At 36.5% G+C, this 19,337-nt stretch overlaps 1 protein-coding gene across 2 annotated transcripts in view; it reads left to right on the top strand.

The window, feature by feature from the left end:
* The window catches only part of NALF1 (NALCN channel auxiliary factor 1), a 720,118-nt gene that overhangs the window by 219,672 nt on the left and 481,109 nt on the right, over nt 1–19,337 (top strand). The window lies entirely within an intron of this gene.

Raw genomic sequence — 19,337 nt, 5'->3', positions numbered from 1 at the left:
AATTATATTTAAAGTAATTCCATTTTACATTTTTCTCCTCTATTTATTTATGACAAGTTGAACCTGGATATTAGTAACTGGTTCAGGCCGTACAAGTTTTCACCAGTGGACATTCCTAATTCTACAGTACATTTTTAATATGAAATTTTATTAATTTTAAGCAATATCTTATTCAGGCTTTCATGGGATGTGTTATGTTTGCAACTCTGCCTTTGTAGAAGAAATCTGTATGTCCATCAGTAGGAGAACGTTTAAGTTTTTTTTGATAAAACATAGTTACACCATGCAGCAATTTAAAAGGAATGAACTGGAGCTGCAAGTATCAACATGATGAGGTACGTTTTTGATTAAGTAGAATATTTTTAGTGAAAATGCAACTTATCTGAATGGTAAAAAAGGACAAAATTTTAAAACTAACTCTTTACTGAGGGCATATTCATTTACTGAGGAATAAATCCTGAGACAGGATTTATTCATGTTCTTGTACTTTTCCAGGGAACATCCTAATCTTATGCTTCCTTTGCATTTAATTACGTTTTTGTTTTGTTTTCTTTACCAACGTTTTGGTGATTGCTCATACTATTATATATAAATTAGCTCAATCTGCACAGTGATTCACTGATTACATATAGTATCACGTATTTAACCAGTCTCTTTAGGATATTTCCAAACTTTGGATTTATAAATAAAGCTACAATAAGCATTCTAGTATGTAAGTCTTTGTCTGCTGAGTGGTAATATCTGTAAATTCGTATTAGTAGAATTGCATGGTCAACAGGTGAGTGCATTTTAATTTTTGATGTGATGTCAAATCTTTACTAAAATATTATGTAAATACAAATCATTGTCCTTTAGAAAATAAAAAAGAATCACCATATGAATTTCTTTCCTAATGAGAACACTCTGATTTAAACTAATGAATTCATATATTCATAAATTAACCTCATAAATTTTACTGACAAGCTCTTAAAGATAGCTGTCAATGTAAAAAGATTTATATTATACCTATGCCATGATTAAATACAGCTAAATTCGGGAGTCTCATCAAATTGATTGATGTAGAGTGTTACTTATTTTATATTAGAAATCAAACACATTATTATACAGATTACATTAATAGAGAAAAAATGCATGTGAAAATATTTTACTCAGTAATTAAGAATAAGGAAATAATCTAGGTCGTCTAATCAACAATTCATAAGTCACTGGTCGTTTTAACTGTGAGAATATACGATAAGAGGAAAAACAATAGAAAAGAAGGTATCCGCTGGGTGCGGTGGCTCACGCCTGTAATCCCAGCACTTTGGGAGGCCGAGGCCGGCGGATCACCAGGTCAGGAGGTCGAGACCATCCTGGCTAACAGGGTGAAACCCCGTCTCTACTAAAAATGCAAAAAAAAAAAAAAAAAAAATTAACTGGGTGTGGTGATTAGCCCAGCTACTCGGGAGGCTGAGGCAGGAGAATGGCATGAACCCGGGAGGTGGAGCTTGCAGCGAGCCCAGATCCAGCCACTGCACTCCAGCCTGGGGGACAGAGCGAGACTCCGTCTCAGGAAACGAAAAGAAGGGATCAGCATCTCTTCAGGCAACTTATTGTAAGGCAATGGCTTCTCAGTTTTGGAAAAGACGAGAATCCCATCTAATGACATTTTATTTCACTACATCATTAGGAAGATACTGTTATTCTGTTAGAATGTGAATGTGAAAGGTTTTTACCTGTCTACACCTTTTGTTGCTTTTTTTTTTTTTTTTTAGAAGTTGGCAGTTTTCCAGGGAGTGTATGTGAAAGAGTACAGGATAGGAAGGTGTTAATGTTCTTCATCTAAAAAGTAAAATTACTATTTTAGTTATAAAGGAATAGCTTGTTGACCAGTGTTCCGACTGAGAACATCTAGAGAAGTTAGATGAAATTTTAAAAGATGTATAAAACTATCAGACAGTGCTGACTAGTCAGTACTAGAAGGGCTGTTACCAAGAGCGAGGAAGCCCGTCTTTCGAGGCAAGCTTGCTGCATCCTGTTTTCCCCATAGTGTCATTTGCTGATTGCTGATGCAGGGTAAGAAACCAAGAACTCCCAGAACTCAGGTTGAGCGTGGCTACCAAGAGTCACAAAGAGCATCTGAACTTACTGGAACCTCTTGGAGTTTGGGAGCAAAAACCTGGAATTGAATTTTGCTGTGATACTCAGGAATGAGAAATCAAAATCACAGAGAGGAGAAAAGCACAAGGAAATAAGTTCAATACATGTTGCCAATTTTGCCTTCAGTTATTTGCTCATTAAGCTGCTCAGGGCAGCAGTTTAAGAAACCAGGCACAGAACAGCTGGAGATGAGTAAAACAAGGATTTTTTTTTTTTTTTTTTTTTTTTTTTTTTGTCTCCCAGCATTTTCATGGTGATAGAGACAGAGAAATTAGAGTTCATAACTTGCAGAGGAGAATTTGTAGAAAACTACCCAGAAAAAAAAGAAAATAAAAACTACCCAGGCTGTCTGTCATTTAAACAAGACAAGAAAAGTGATAAAAAATTGTATTAAGTGGATAGGATAAACAGGTTATAAATACTAATATAGCATACCTAAACTCAAACCAACTGGGTCAGTTAAACTGATTAAAAGCAGTAAAACATATAAATAGTAACAACATTCCATTTGACAATTACTACGAAATTGGATAAAATCTTCACACATTCTAGGGATGAAAAGGTGAACATCTTTGAGGGTGGGGACATTATTCTGGCTTCCAGGGTCATCAAAAACATGCACACTGAAAAACACTTTGATACTTCTATATCCTTCACATTGGTTAAAATGAAAAGGACAACAATACTAAGTGTTGGTGAGGATGTGGAGCAACTGTAACTGCTTGTGGTGTTGTCAACAATCACTTTGAACCTATTAAAGCTAAATATGTACATCCTTAAGACGCAGCAACTCAACTCCTAGGTACATTAACGAAAATGCTTACATGTATTTATAGCAGCACTATTTATAATAGTCTAAAACTGGAAACTAAATGTTCATCAGTGGTGGCAATGCCAAATAATTTGTAGTACATTTATACAATGAGATAAAGCAAAGCAATTGGATGACCTCTTAATACACAAAATAACAAGAAGATAGACACAGTAGAATGCAAAATATGATTCTGTGTGTATAAAGATCAAAAGACAGCCAAAACACATCTATGAAAGTGATGAATTTTGCTGGACAGCAGTATGAGGCAAGGATCATGACTAATCTGGGTAGTGGTTCCAGAGGTGTGTTCACTTTCCTTTCTGTATGGTTAAAAAAGAGTTGCTTTGAAAATTAACACTTAAAAATACGTTTAAGACTATATTTTAGACCTATGAACAGTTTCCTTAGACTACTGGAACATGTTATGATTTGCAACTTAAGTGAAAGCGTATAGCTCTAAATGTCCTTTTTAAAGGTATTTATTTTGTCCTGTGATGCTAAAATTAACTAGAAGAATGCATTAAGTGGCTAAGTGGAGGGTGGTTGAGTAGAAAATGCACGTGATTTAAAGTTAGATATGGGTTCAAGTTCAGTCTTTGCCATTTATTGGCTACTTAGCACTGGATGAATTTTTTTTTTTTTAACCTGAGTTTCTGTGTATGTAAACAGGGGAAATAGTATTAAACCTGGTTGCTATTGTGAAAATGGGAAGTAATAGAAGTCCGTTTCTGAGTATGTAGCAGTGTTGCCTGTGCCAACAGCAGCTGTCACACAACTGTGTAAACCTGTCATTAAAAATTCATCCTGAAACTCAGTGGCAGAAGGAGTTTCAGTCTCCTGACTCTGAACTTCTATCTTTCAATGCAAAATCCAGGTGCTGGGCAGGCCAGGCTCTGATCCGCCTGGATCACCCTTGAGGCTGCACAGGAAGTGTATTATCAGGTGGGGATGCACAAAGGAATTTAGTTCCGGAGTCAAACGTTTTTTGGCATTAGGCATGGTACTACTTTCTCAGTGGTTCAGCAAACCTTCTCCACTTTCAAAATTGAAAACATTTTTTCTCATCATAAAATGTAACATATAAAGACTCAAAATTAAAATAAAACCATTAAGAGAATAAACTTGCTTATTTTCTAACAATCCTCCCCTTTATTGGTTCCCTTTGCCCTAAATAAAACAATTTCCTATTTTAAATTATGGTCATTTCCTTTAACCCCCCAACAAATACACTGTATATGGAAATTATTCTGTATTTACATTTCTATATCCTGAGTTTTTCTTATCTCTATTTGAAATCCCTTCCTATAACTTGCACATCTTTGAAACCATAATTATAAATAACTATCATATTCCATTTTTGAATGGGAAGAGTTTATTAAACTATGGTTGCTAGCCCTCCTTGCTGACACATTCTTCTTTGGTTATACTAATACCTTAAGTCTATTAACGTCTTATCTCTAACTTCATTCAGTTAGCTGCCTCATCAATGGAAAGAATCATTTTAGCAAACGCATTTGTGTTTGTCACTTAAGTATAACATCACTGTGTTCTTGAGTACAATCATCACCAGGCCATAAACATCTTCATGGGAATTGGGTGAAGACCATACCCCATGGCAGACTCTGTCTGGATGGGTGAATGCACTCCCCAGTGTGCTTGGCTGGGAGCCCCTAACGGAGAATGAACTGCGAAACCTGATAACATACGCCTGCTCTTCAGCCAGCCGTCAGCTGTGTTGAATGCTGTCTTATTCCATGATATGTGCCATCTGCCTGCATGTGCTGTGACCCTCATCCATGTGGAAATTAGGGCAAAGCAGAAACTCCAATGTGAGGCTGCTGCATCAGCTCTTTTTCCTGAAACAGCCTATTTAAGAGCAGAGCACAATAGCCAGATCTTTAAGTGAAGTTAAAAGGGGTTCTGACATGAGCGCATACAACATAATGCGAATGATTAAATAAAGCATTTGTTCACCATAAGGAATGTGCTATAGCTATGTTCAGTGTTAGGCACCCACTGTGTGCTCAACTCTCTTTCCTTTCCCCATTATCATCTAACATGGGTTTCTGATCTTTTACCTATGTATGTATCCCTCTGTGATGTGCTGGTATCTCTCCTTTCACAAAAACTGTACACATTTCTGAAATAGACAGAAATTTGATGAAGATGAATCCTAGTGATATTTTCAGGAGCTATAGGTTGACATAACTAAATATCGAGAATTGATTGTTGTGAATAAACAAAAGAGACCATTTCAGCTCAGCAACATGCAATGTGTGCTTAACATCTTATACATTAGGCATACGATGTCTGTTTTTTTATTCATTGGAAACCAAAATTCTGTAATGCCTGATACAGTGCCAGATGCATGGCATTGACTTAAACATGTGTTAGATGCATGGATACGTGCTGACTTCAATTCAGAAATATTCTTATTGTGTAGGCATAGCCAATATTTTAGCTCAGTTAACTGAATAATAGAGAAATAAGTGAAACTCTGCCTTCACTTTTAGTGAAAATATAGTTCTGTGAATTATGGCAATTACTTCCTCCCACCTTTCATAGGTGTTGAAAGCAGAGCTTCTCAGCTTTTACTGTGCATAAAAATTGCCTGGGGATTGAATTAAGATATAGATTCTAATCCAGTGGGTCAGGGAGATGCCTTTCCAACATGCTCCCAGGCCAGTTGATGCTGCTGGTCTGAGGACCTTACTTGGTCTCAGCACTGGGTTTGTCATCCTTCACTGCACATTGCAGTCACCTGGAAAGCTATATATAGAAGCTACCGATGCCAAATCTTATCCCTGAGATATCTGGATTTAATGTATATGGAATGAGATTTGGGTTTGGGGTTTGCTGAGGTTTGGAGGTTGTAATATAAAGAAACACTTGAGAAGTACCATGTGGTGTCGAAACCTGGTTCATAAATCCCCCTAGATTCATGATCTCCCTTGCTCCTGCCGAGTTGGCCCCCAGCCACGGTTCAGGTTGTGAGGCCTGATACAAGATCTGCCATCCAGGAACCTGTCAAATTGAGACTTAGAGACTCCAACTGTTTCCTAACACAGAGTCTGGAAAATCTGGACTGCTGGCTGCTTCCTGACATTGGAGAAACAGAAGCATTGGTCTGCATAGAGACTGGAATAATGAAACATACTATAATTGAGAGAAACATGGGGCTTTTGGTTTTGGTTCTTCTCTTCTGAGATCCAGCTACCCCTAACTTCCCTTAGTCTCCATGAAATATTTCTGCACCTTTGAAGGAAACACCTGCTTGGGGGTTGGCTAGATTTTTTTCTTAGCTGATATCAAATGATTTTTGATAATAACTGATCTACTTAAGCGTCAGGGTTTGACAGTCCCCCTGATTTATTAAATTATAAATCATGTGTTTACATTTTTTTTCATAAAAATACACTATAAATACACATATCTTTTCCAAAAAAGAAAAAAAAAGAAATCAGAATGCATGTAGGTGGAAGGATGCTAAGAAAAGGGGCAGTCACATGTTTCCTTAGGATACCAACCTCGTTGTTCCTGCAGTAAAATGTAGGATTGTTGGAGCCTCACCAGAGGCCACAGGTGTAGGGAAAGGGCATGGGAAGCACAGGGAGACATGTATTTTGTCTTCTTAGTTCTCATGCTAGAAGGAGGAACTGCACGGTAAGACTTCGCTAAGAAGGGCTGCTGATGCCAAAGTACTGGAAATACTTGGAAAATTACAACTGTGATGTTTACATTCAGAATCTGAGACCTATGGAAGGTAAATAAATAAAACTGGTGCTCGAGATTTGGTGGTATGGACAAATCTTTACATAATATGCTTTCTATGTTCTTAGCTCTATGGTACGTAATTTGCATAGATAAACATGCTATACTGATGTGATTTCTATCTTTGAGATTTCAATACAGCTTCTTTTTATTTGTGCATCATTGTATAAGCGCTGATGTGATGAATGAGAAGTCAGGATGTAGAGTCTCGTTGTCAGCATTCAGGTTTTGGTTTTGCCACTTTCTGATGCCACTTTCTGATGTGTGATCTTGGGCAAGTTACTCACATTGTCTGAGCTTCCATTTCTGTATTTGTGAAATGGGAATCACAAAGGGGTCCACCTTATGTGGATGTTGAGAGGATTAAATTATTTCAGTTCAAGGCCTTGCAATAGTAATATCTTGCCTATGGTGGTAACTAAGCCATCATTTTTACCCTTTGTTTCTATTTTTGATGTTATTATTATTTTATCTCGAAATCTCTATTTGTTTTTTCCAACTAAAATGATGACTCATGTTTATTTTTTAAATGAATGTATAATAGTGGCACAAGTGATATTTTGATAAATGTGTTCAATGTGTAATGATTAAATAATGGTAATGGACTTATCCATCACCTCAATTATCTTTTGTTTGTGTTGGGAACGTTCAGCTATTTTGAAATAAACAACAAATTATTGCAAACTGTTGTCTCTCTACTATGCTGTTGAATACTAGAACTTACTCCTTGTTTCAAACTGCATTTTCACACCCATTAACCATTTGTCTTCATTCACCTCCATTTAACCCAACTGTATCTTCATACCCATTAACGATTTGTCTTCATCCCCCTCCATCTGACCCTTCCCAGCCTCTGGGAGCCACCACTCTATCCTCTTCCTCCATGAGATCTACTTTTCTTAGCTCCCACATATGAGTGAGAACATGAGATTTTTATCTTTCTGTTCTGAAAATAGTTCACTTAGCATAATCACCTGCAGTTCCATCCGTGTTGCTGTAAATAAGAGGATTTCATTTATTTATAGCTGAGTAGATATTTCCTTGTGTATAAATACTACATTTGACTTATCCATTTATCCATTGATGGACATAGGTTGATTGCATATTTTGGCTACTATGAATAGTGCTGCAATAAACATGGGAGTGCAGACATCTCTGACATGCTGATTTCTTTTGTTTTGCATGTATACCTAGCAGTGAGACTGCTGGATGCTGACTTTTTAAAGATAAGTCGTATGCCTTGTGATCTTTTATATCTTGCCACAGGGCCTCATACTGGTCTCGAGATCTAAGAGAAACACAATGACTGTTGCTATTTTCTGTCTTTGGGGTCTTTTATTATTATTGTTCCCAGGTCTCACACAGAGTGATGTAACACAAATACCAAATATATTTCTTGGATTATTATTGTTAGAAAAATATTCCTGCAAATGAAGTCTTGAGATAAAAGTAATCTTATAAAATTATTTACACAAATACTGTTCCCTGGCTGATATATTTCCATGGAGTGATGGATGAAAGTCATCTCTGAAGAACACTTGATCTACAGATTATTTGTTTCATATTTATTAATCCCAAATCTTATATAGTAAAACTGATGTGAAATTAATTAAAGATTATGAGAATGCTGCTGAGAAAGTTGACTAAAATAGTTTGGATGCCATTTTACTGTATCATAAAAATGTTATGTTAAATAAAACCAAATAAGCTTATAAATTTAGGAACGTTTCATTTTAAATTCTAAAATTCCCTGCCTTGACTTTATAATGCTAAAAATATTTGCACTACAGCATAAACAAGGCATGTTCTCATCGATTTAGCTGTACTCTCTGTCATATAAGGCAGGTTATAAGTTTTATTTTCTTCCTCTGACTAATGCCATAGTACTTAGTAGTTGAGACATAGAATTTGTTTATAACCTTCATCACTGTGTAAAGTTGTTTTCTTCTTTTTTTGGCAGAAGTTTCTTCTAATTAGAATGTTAAATGATTTCCTTTTCACTCACCAAAGCAATGCTATAGAAACAAGAAAGCAAGTTAAATAATAAATATTTTAAAACATTCAATGATTCCAATCCTTTTGAATATAAGATTTGCCCTTATCAAGCATTTGCCTAGATGATGTTTGATTGTAAAGACTAATTCAAAACAGCTATAATATAAAATGTGTTAAATGATAATTCTCAAAAATTTGTATATTCAAGAAATATTTATTAGGCACCAACTACCGTTCTCAGGTATTAGGAATACCATCATGAGGAGAGCACAATCTCACTCATAATAACACTTGTAGATTGTTACAGAAATAATAATAAAAGAATGCAATGAGCACAGCAAGGACCTGGGCTGGGCATGACCATCTTTACTTGAGGTTTCAGGCACGGCGTTATGCCTGAGTGAAGACTTGCTCTTTGTCAGTGTTTGTTTAGTGCCAGTGATACCAGGATTTATACACCCCAAACCTGTGTCCTGAAGAAGCCTGGGATCTGAGGTAGAGCATACATTCCTAAACACACAGTGGTGTGGGGCATGCACAGGCTGCAATCAGGGCACAGGGTGTGGAGTGGAACAGCTAGTACAAGACAGGGTAGTTAGGGAAGTTTCTTAGATAAAAATTTAAAGCACAAATTTAGCTGATTTTTTTAAAGTGTAATTTGGAGGTAGAGGCCAAGGACACTCCAGGACGAGTAAATACTATGAACAAATGCTCGCGTGGCATGGAGTGTCTACAGAACTATAACGTTTTATTTGGCTGGGTCATTGGGGAGAAAGGAAGGTGAGTTTGTTAAGAGATGCATTTGAAAAAGTTGGCAGGGATCCGATCACTGCAGGGTCTTATGTTCCAGGCTGCAGCTTACAGGCCGTATTCTGTGAAAGACCAGAGGGGAATGGCATTAGACTTTGCCTTGCAATTCAGTTGACCTGCCATGGAGGGTGGATTAGAAGGATTCCATTTGGCTTCCAACAAAATAAATATCTTATATTAAGTAAATTATCTCTTCATAGGAACAGCTTTTTTTTTTTCCATTATTTCTCTTGAGAGAATAATTTGCTTTTACTGAGAATGTGCTGTAATCCATCAGCTGTTGTAACAATAATCAATCAGCAATTCTTTATTGAGCTCCTGTTGATGAAAAGCATTTACGTGTTATGTGCGTATAGGGAAGCCAGATGTCAGCCATCAGTGTCTCTGATTCTTCCATCTTTGCGAGATCTGACCCCACTTACATCTGTGAAGTCACCACTCATCGCCTTGAATTGATCTCGATCCTGCCCCACGGCCCTTGTCTAGCCCGGTTCCTCTGCCCAGAGAGCTCGTCTCCAAAATCTTCAAAATCTTCCAATAGCTGTCTTCTGAATGATTCAGGTACCAGCTCTTCAGAGAGGTCTCTCAGCTACTCTCTTGTCTCATTGCTGTTTGTACTGTTACTAGTGTCTCCTTCAAAGCTTGCATCACTCTCTGAAACTGTCTTATTCAACAATAAGTTCATTTTGTGATTGTCCCTTATCCTCTTCTCCCTCTGTCCTATCCCAAGTGATGAGACTCACTCAAGTGGAGACATCCTCTCCCTCATTCACTGCTATCCTCCAGCACCTTGAGTGGCATCCAGCATATAGTCAGCATGCCATAAATACGTGTTGAATGAATGAATGAATGCATGAATCACACTTTCCCCACCTAGGTTACTCAGTGAGAGTTCTCCACTCCCATAAACAAACAGGTCTAGTAATATGTTTTGCTAAATAAAAGAATAATCTACTCCTGGAAATAAAGGATACCACTTTCATGGGAGGTAGAAGCAGTCTGCCAATGTTCATCTTAGATAATGTATTTTCTCCCAATATTCATGTTAAATTATGTATATATACAATCTTTATATAGATATATACTCCCAGTGCTTTCATATATATAGGTTCATTGCTATGTTTGATTTCCATAAACACTCTAGCAGGAACAGATGATGTCGTTTTTAGATGTCACTTATGAGGAAAGTTGAACTCAGAAAGATGACTTACGATCGTTAAGGCACTGTATGGTACAGAGTAGTTAAAATGAAATCTGTTGAGTTTTAGTCTTTGCACTCACCATGCTGACTTTTTAAAGGCTAATTTGACTCACTAAGTCAAGAATCACAAGCCGAAATGCCAGTGAACATTAGACAAGTAAGGAAAATGGATGAGGTAGACAGAGAATGGGATAGTCCTTTGGATCCCATGTAACATGTAGGTATATAAGAGTTCTAGACCATTACTCAGTTTGTTCTCAAAAACTTGCCTTTTAACATCCCACGTGCGACTCTTTATTGGATTATTTGTGGTTAGTTCAGCCCTCACATTTGCATACTTTTGGTTCCAACATGGGTTGGAAGATAAAATGATCTGTAGAAAGAGGGGTTTCAGTCAAATGTACAACCTGCACTGGACACACCAGCATGTGGCAGTCAGGTACAGTACTTTTTGGCAAAAAAGCAAATGAATCTGCCACAGCAGCATTCATTGACTGATAGCTTAATTGTTCACTAAAGGAAGAAAATAAAATCTTGAAGCCTGTTTACACAGAGATCATCAGGTAGCAGCATTTTAAAGGGGTTAGAATATAACACAATTAGAGAAGGCTTTCTTGTTGAAAGGAAGTACCTTAAAATAGTAGTAGGTTTGTGTTGTGGTTTGAGTTTTGAGTATAGGAGAAACATAATAAAAATTCCCTAAATAGAATAATTACATCATGAACAGAATTCCCCAACAACTTAAGAAATAGTTTTCCTTAATAAATTATATATATATATATACACAATAAATATAATATACAGTTATGCATTGCTTAACAACAAAGATATGTTCTGAGAAATACATCCTTAGCTGATTTTGTCATGCCAGCATCACAGAGCGTGCTTAGGCAGAACGAGGCGGTATAATCTACTGTACACCTAGGTTATTTGGTACAGCCTAATGATCCTAGGCTGCAAGTCTGTATAGCATGTTACTGTATTGACACCATAGGCAGTTGTAACACAGTGATAATATTTACATGATAGGAATTTTTCTGCTACATTATAATCTTATGGGAGCACTGTTCTTAATGTGACTAATTATTGACTAAAATGTCTTCATGTGGATCATGACTATAATATATAATATAGATTAACATAGTCTCATAAGAAGACAACAAAATTAAATCAATGGATCAGGTTTACTTCATATATTATGTACTTTTAAGTGTGAGAAAAGGAGATTTAAATACTGGGAGGTATTAAGAAAATAGAAAATAACTTTGCTGTACTGGAAAAAAAGTCATATAGAGGCTACCAAGTATATTATAAAATTGAGACTGATTTAAAGAATACTATAATTTTGTACTTTAAAATCTATTTCCCTTTATCATATAAAATTGTACAAGAAGAATTAAAAAGTAAGAAGCATCTTGCTTCAAAAGCTAAAGAAATGAAGTATGATATAGAAGAAGCTAGAATTAGAAACAGTGAAAAGGGTTTATCTTTTAGCCTTTTTTTCCTTGAAAATAAATGATTAAATGTTAGTCTTCTTGATCAGTGTCTGGCTGGGGCACCCACAAATCAATCTTTTAAAACCATACAATTAAGAAATGTTTGTTTCATATTGTGAGTTCTATAGTATCAGTATGAGACAATTCCAAATAGTTTGTGTTTGTTTTAAAGCTTTCCATGAATGGATGCTTGAGCAAACTCATCCATATTTTATTTCAGTTTATATCTTGTTTGGCAGCTTTGGTTTTGGATCAAGTTATTCTGGGTAATGGATTCAGTAATTCAACCATGTGACAGAGTGACAGTTTCTGCTGCTTCGCTGTGCAGGAGGGATGTGATTCACCTGCTTTATGCTTCCTTTGGTGCAGATTCCAACTGCACTGATGAGGGCAGGTTGGTGCAAAAGTAATCATGGTTTTTGCCATTACTTCTGTTGGCAAAAGCAGCAATTACTTTTGTGCCACCATAATAGGTAGCTTCCCCTACTTATTTTCCCTTCCATAAAATACTTTTTTTACTTCCATAAAACGGTTTTCCTTACAGCTCACTTATGTGATTTTTCTTACTAAACATCCCTCGATTTTATTGAGGTTTAGAATTTAATAACTGAATAAACTACAGAAGACCAAATTATACCTGCAGATTTGGGATAGGCCTTCTGCTTCAATCAATGAACTGTGCAACTAGTAGGTTGTGCTTTGATAGGAACTATTGCTGATAATTGCAACTAACATTAAGTAACAGTTGTGTGCAGCTTATGGGGCTAAGTGTCATCCATGCATGGCTATTTTTGATTTTTCAAACAAACCTACAGGTTCATTACCATTATTACCATTCCCATTTTATGGATGGAGGAATTGAAGTTTAGAAAGGCTAAGAGAATTGTCCAAGGATAATCAGCTAGTAAATAGTGGCTTGCGTACAGGGGACACATTAGAAACTTATGCTAACCTTAAAGGGTAAATGATATGGTTTTGCTGTGTCCCCACCAAAATCTCATCCTGAATTGTAGTTCCCATAATCCCAGTGTCATGGGAGGGGCTCGGTGGGAGGTAATTGAATCATGGAGGCGGTTACCCCCATGTTGCTGTTCTCGTGATAGTGAGTTTTCAAGATATCTGATTTTTTTAAGGGGCGTTTCCCCCTTTGCTCAGCACTTCTCTCTCCTGCCATCATGTGAAGAAGGACATGTTTGCTGCCCCTTCCACCATGATTGTAAGTTTCCTGAGGCTTCCCGAGCCATGAGGAACTGTGAGTAAATTAAACCCCTTTCCTTTATAAATTACCCAGTCTCAGGTATGTCTTCATAGCAGCATGAGGATGAACTAATACAGTAAATATCAATACCTAAAGGAATTTGAGTTTGCAGGTGTGTGAGTCAAAAGCCCACCAGTTTATAGAGGGAACACCAGTTGTGAAGACATTCACATATTCGCATTTGGTGAAAACATATTAATTATTGCTTGTGTGTACTAATGATTGTGATGTAGATTAATATGAAGTAGAAAAGGTAATTTACAAATATACTTGTCACCCTTCAGCTTGTGTTACTATAATCTTATACTCCTACTTGTAGGACTTACTCCTAGCACTTTCCTAAAACAGTTCTACTTAAAGTTGATTGTAATTCCCTTGTTATAGCCAATTCCCATTGTAAACCATTTGCTCTCTGTAGAGTGCTGTAGCATGTGACATCAACACTGCATTTTTCCGTTTAGGTCTGTTTTTCTTCCTTCTTGAGAGATTTGCTGACTTTTGTTGATTCTCCCAACATTTTTCACCACAGTTCTGCTGCTGCTCCTTCTTAAGCCTTCTCTCCCTGAAATGTGGAAAAAACTCACTACTTTTCCATCTGTTTTCATCTCATTTCCCATTTGTGTTCTTCCTTTTGTCTGGTTTTCTGAATCCTTTGCACATTAGCTAAAGTCCCACTTCTTAAGTATTTTATGTTACTCCAAGATCTTTTCCCCTTCTAAACTTCTGTTGCAATACTACATTTTGGAAAAGAGTTATTTTCTGACATGTGCTTATACATTAATTTATTTAAGAACTCATGCTTACATTTGACTTTTATTTTTTTAATAAATTGATGGAGTACAAGTGCAATTCTGTTACATGCATAGCTTGTGTAGTGGTGAAATGTGGGCTTTAGGGTATCCATCACCTGCGTAATATACATTGTACCCATTAAGTAATTTCTCATCACCCCTGACCCTTTTCTAGGTGGCCTATAAATATGTAGAAGGGGGAGGAGAGTAAACTAGGCAGTTAGTCACTGCCTCCCTGCCATCTTTGCCTCCCTTTCTAGAGGTCTGTCACTAAATACATTTTTTATGGTGAATAAATGCTTGTTGATTAATCAGTTGATGTTCTCTACCTGGTATCAGCCTGGTAATTGTACACAATTTCATAAAGGACTAAAGTAGTCAAGACACATGTATCTTGATTATTTTAAAATATGAAAATTCCAGTAACTCTTTGCACATAATAGTATCTAGAACAAATATATGAAATCAATTTGGTAAAACAGGATATATGTATGTATATCCATATATACAGTATATATATATATATCCATACATAAATATATATTTTTTCCATATATATGTTTCATATATATATATACACACACACATACATGTATGTGAAAAATAAAATATTGGACAAATGTATGATAAAGTTAGAAAACTGGATTTGTTTTTACACTTATTAATAAGGAGGAAATAGAGAAAATAAGTTTATAAGGGTTTAATGTGGTATTTATGAGGACCAGGACATACGATATCACAAAGACCAGAGTAGGAGATGAATAAATTGGACAGGAATAAAAATGTGATAGGCTAATGTTTTAGCATCAAAAACAGAATGGTCATTTCACAAAGATCATCTATAAAATGATGCATTTTGATAGAAAAAATGGAGCTTGAAATGACCTCAGAAATGATCGATTCTAGTTATTCCTTGTCTTGGTGAGGTGACTGTGGAGTGAAGAGATGCGCGATTTTCTCAGGGTCAGCAATTACCTATGAGTTCTTGAGTACTCTGACACAATTTTTTTTTTTTTATATTTTACATTATTTTCAGAACGTCTTATATTTGTTTTATATATGTGTTTTATATACATGAAGAGCTTTAAACACTTATTGTAAAAGTCACTACCAATTTTTCTTTATTTATATGAAAATATAAAAGCATATTTCTTTCATCTGAATATGCTCTTCAGACATTCTTTCACTTATAATCAAAGGCTGTTTCCAAAAATAAAACATAAAAAAGAGGGGCATGAATGTAACATCACCAGACCAACTACTCTCCTTTCTAAGAATGCATCGTGTCTTACTTTGCATGCTAATCCTCCCTGAAGACAGATGCTAGTTTCTAAAGGAGCTGCATTAAGTGAAATCCATGCACCTGGCCATTCCTTTTTTTTTTTTTTCCATGAGACTTGTTATAAAAGTTTCTGCTTTCATTTCCATCTTTTTCTGGGCTTTTTTTTTCTCTAGAGAACTCATGATACAATAATCATATTCCATTTATTCCCTCCTTCATTTCAAAATGCAATGTTTACTTTCAGATTTTCTTATATATAAAATGTGTGCTTTCATTATCATCTGGTTCAACATAAGTGATACCAAATTTAGTGTTTAAGCCTAATGAATGAAATTTAGCTAAAATTTGGATTTTTTACTCTCTATTTTTGGGTTTGTTGAGGGAGTAGGAGCAAGTGACATTAGTCTACAGAGATAGTTGGAGTCAGGATGAGGAGGCCATTAAAAAGTGGAAGAGAATGAAAGAGAAAGTACGAGAGGATCAGCAGTTCCGGAGAATGTCCATATGGGGAAAATATAGAAGTTGGGAGTGTTATTAGGGAGGTGGGTTCCCTAGGAAGGGGAGAGAAGGGAAGACAGAAGAGAGCAGGAAAAAAATTATAAAGGCCTCTCTATGGATATCAGCCAAGGGCAAGACCTTCATGCCCATACTCTTTTATATTTCATTCCTCAGAAACCAGAATCCAGAAGCATCACACAGGAGTTGAATTACCCAAGGACGTAAAGGCAGAGACGAATCAGTCAAATATATGTGTGTATGGATGGATGGAAGGATAGACAGATATGGAAATGGATACAGAGACAGATATAGTATTTGCCACCAGAGCATTTAAAGTGTTGATATCCTATTACAGACACAACACCTTGATGTGGCACATTAAACTCATTTTAAATTAAATAGCATATACAAAGATGTTTTGTCAACCAAACATCTTTGATAATACAATAGGTATAATTTACTTTTATTAACATATAAATTTGTACTTTGTAGACTATGACATGTGGAGATGAAAACATGCATCATTGTAATTTCTGGAACCTGTAGGAGTTTTATCTTTTTTAAGTCTTTGAAGGGGAGATTGAAGAAGACAGTCAGAGAGAGGCTGTGGCATGAGAGAGAATTATGTGGCTAAACTGATGTTTTTCTGGTTGGCTTTGAAAAATAAAATGGAACTCATGAAATACTTCTAATATTTCTGGCTGTATATATATAATCTGCATCAAGTGAGATGAATTCTCTCTTGATTTGATTTCAGCAAGGATATGTAGAGGCTTATCATAAAACCAGTTGTCTTGCTGCTTGAGGTCTCGGCAAGCCTATGCATGACTAGTCAATGCAATTGGCCAGCCAGGTGATTTTCAGGAGTGAGTCTTGCTGTGCATCCCGGTTGTTCATGCCTCCCTCTGTAATACAATGCTCTCAAGAGGGACTTATTCTCTGGATTCTGGATATTTGATAAACTCAGTGGCATTGTTTCTGCTGTGTTTACCAAATTTTGGAAGTAATTTTCTCATAATTTAATAAACTAAAAAAACTAAGATCATTTAGCTGCTGTCATAAAAGATAATTTTCCCTATTTAAAATGTATGACTCATTGTTATAGTTTGATATTCTCAGAGTCTGGTCCTCATTTGTAAAATAATGGGAGTCGCCCCGACACAGACGATGGGAGGCATGCGCATGAGTCTTCAACCCAGGTCTCCAGTATAGGAGGCACAATCTTGGCAGGTCTTATTATTATTTACGCATTGAAAATATTTGAAGTCGGGGTAACAAAGTGGGACCCCTTCTCTATTAAAAACGAAAAACATTAGCCAGGTGTGGTGGTGTGAGTCTGTAGTCCCAGCTACTGGGAGGCTGAGGTGGGAGGACTGCTTGAGCCCATGAGGTAGTAAGCTATGATTGTGCCACTGCACTGCAGCCTGGGCAAAAGAGGGCAACCCTGTCTCTAAATAAATAAAATAATATTTGAAAGTACAACGAAAGAATAAGAAAAAATGCGACTTTTCCAACATAAGAGAATATTTCCAAAAGACTATTATATATACACATTTAGGGCCATAGATTAAAAAGGCTAGAAGATTTGAGTTCAGTTACCTAGGTAGCTATCCCCAGCTGCCAGTCAAGTGAGCATAAATCCTCAACATTTCTGCTTAACTGATCTTTAATCATCTAAGATATGAGAATGTTGAATTATGTCCTAGCATAAATATATATATATATATATTTTACAAACTATATCTCAGAACTCCTTTTTGTCTTCAAACAGCTGCCTTTTTTGTGCCAGATTTAGATCATACCTGTATATGCAAAATATCTAAACCACCTATTAGATAAATATAAGAAAAATATATTTTCCCCTATTGTTCATTCAAAAGATATTGTTGAGAGCTTACCATATGGCAGGGACAGCAGGTAAAAGATGGTAAAACAGTATCTCTACTTTTAGGGGCTCTAGTGGTTAAAAATTACATATTCGTACAATGATGACTTTTGAGTACTATAAGAAATGCCTCTGGTGTAATGCAATTTGCTGGACAGGGGGTGACATTTGAGTATTTTCCCAGTCAGATGGGGATGCCGAAGCATTTCAGGAAGAAAAAATAGCTCATAAAAGGCGCTAAAGTCACAGACCCCATGGTGTTTTGAGAGAATAATGAGTGAACAAGAAGGCTGCCTGGAATTGCGCAGTGGATTCAAAGAGTTGGACAAAGGTAAGAGTGGACAGATAGCAAACTTTCAAGTAACTCCTGTGTCATGGTAAGAGAATGGACTTAACCCATTTATGCCAGAGGTTGCAAATTTTTTGTGAAAAAAATCAGACCTTGGTGATGACCTTAGGAACAATAATGGAACACTAGGCATAAATGGGTTAATCTAACTAGGAAAGAGAGTCTATTTAAGTCATAGAAGAGAGAGAGATACATGATAGATTAGATAGACAGATAGATAGACAGATGAATGATTGATGTTTTAGAAAAGATACCTTGACTGATTACAGTGAGAAGATCTTGAAAGCGAAGATACTAGTTCAGAAGCTGTAACACAAATCCAGAAAGTAATCATGTGAGTTTCATTGAAAACAGAAAGAAAATAACATGGAAATGAATACATACACACACATTTAATAGTTCATTCATATATATCTCAAGTAATATATTTAAGAGAACATCTTTCATGAAATGTAAACTGTAAGACGTTTCTATCTATATCTGTCTATCTAAAGTAGAATTTATATGAATTGGTGATTAATTGAAATATACAGTAAAGAAAAAGGAGTTATTGAGAAGTACTCCAAACTTTGTAGCTCTGTGACAAGATAAAAAGTGACATTGCTTATCCAAATGAGGAGAGAGAGCAACTGGGAGGGTGAGGGGAGATACTGAGTTTTAGACGGTTTTCGAAAAAGCAAGTCATTGCCCAATAAGTGATGTTCAGTAGACAATCAGAAAACACAGAGCTCTATCTTAAGAGGAATTATCAGACTTTTGAAGCCAAATGCATCAAGAGTATAGTTTAGTTAGAATTAGAAAATTGGCTGGGCACGGTGGCTCAAGCCTGTAATCCCAGCACTTTGGGAGGCCGAGACGGGTGGATCACGAGGTCAGGAGATCGAGACCATGCTGGCTAACACGGTGAAACCCCGTCTCTACTAAAAAATACAAAAAACTAGCCGGGCGAGGTGGCGGGCGCCTGTAGTCCCAGCTACTCGGGAGGCTGAGGCAGGAGAATGGCGTGAACCCGGGAGGCGGAGCTTGCAGTGAGCTGAGATCCGGCCAC

This window comes from Rhinopithecus bieti, unplaced genomic scaffold (assembly GCF_001698545.2).
Source record: "Rhinopithecus bieti isolate Rb0 unplaced genomic scaffold, ASM169854v2 scaffold_3734, whole genome shotgun sequence".
NCBI lineage: Eukaryota > Metazoa > Chordata > Mammalia > Primates > Cercopithecidae > Rhinopithecus > Rhinopithecus bieti.
Note: the sequence above shows the minus strand (reverse complement) of the source record. Positions and strands in the feature narration are given on the sequence as shown.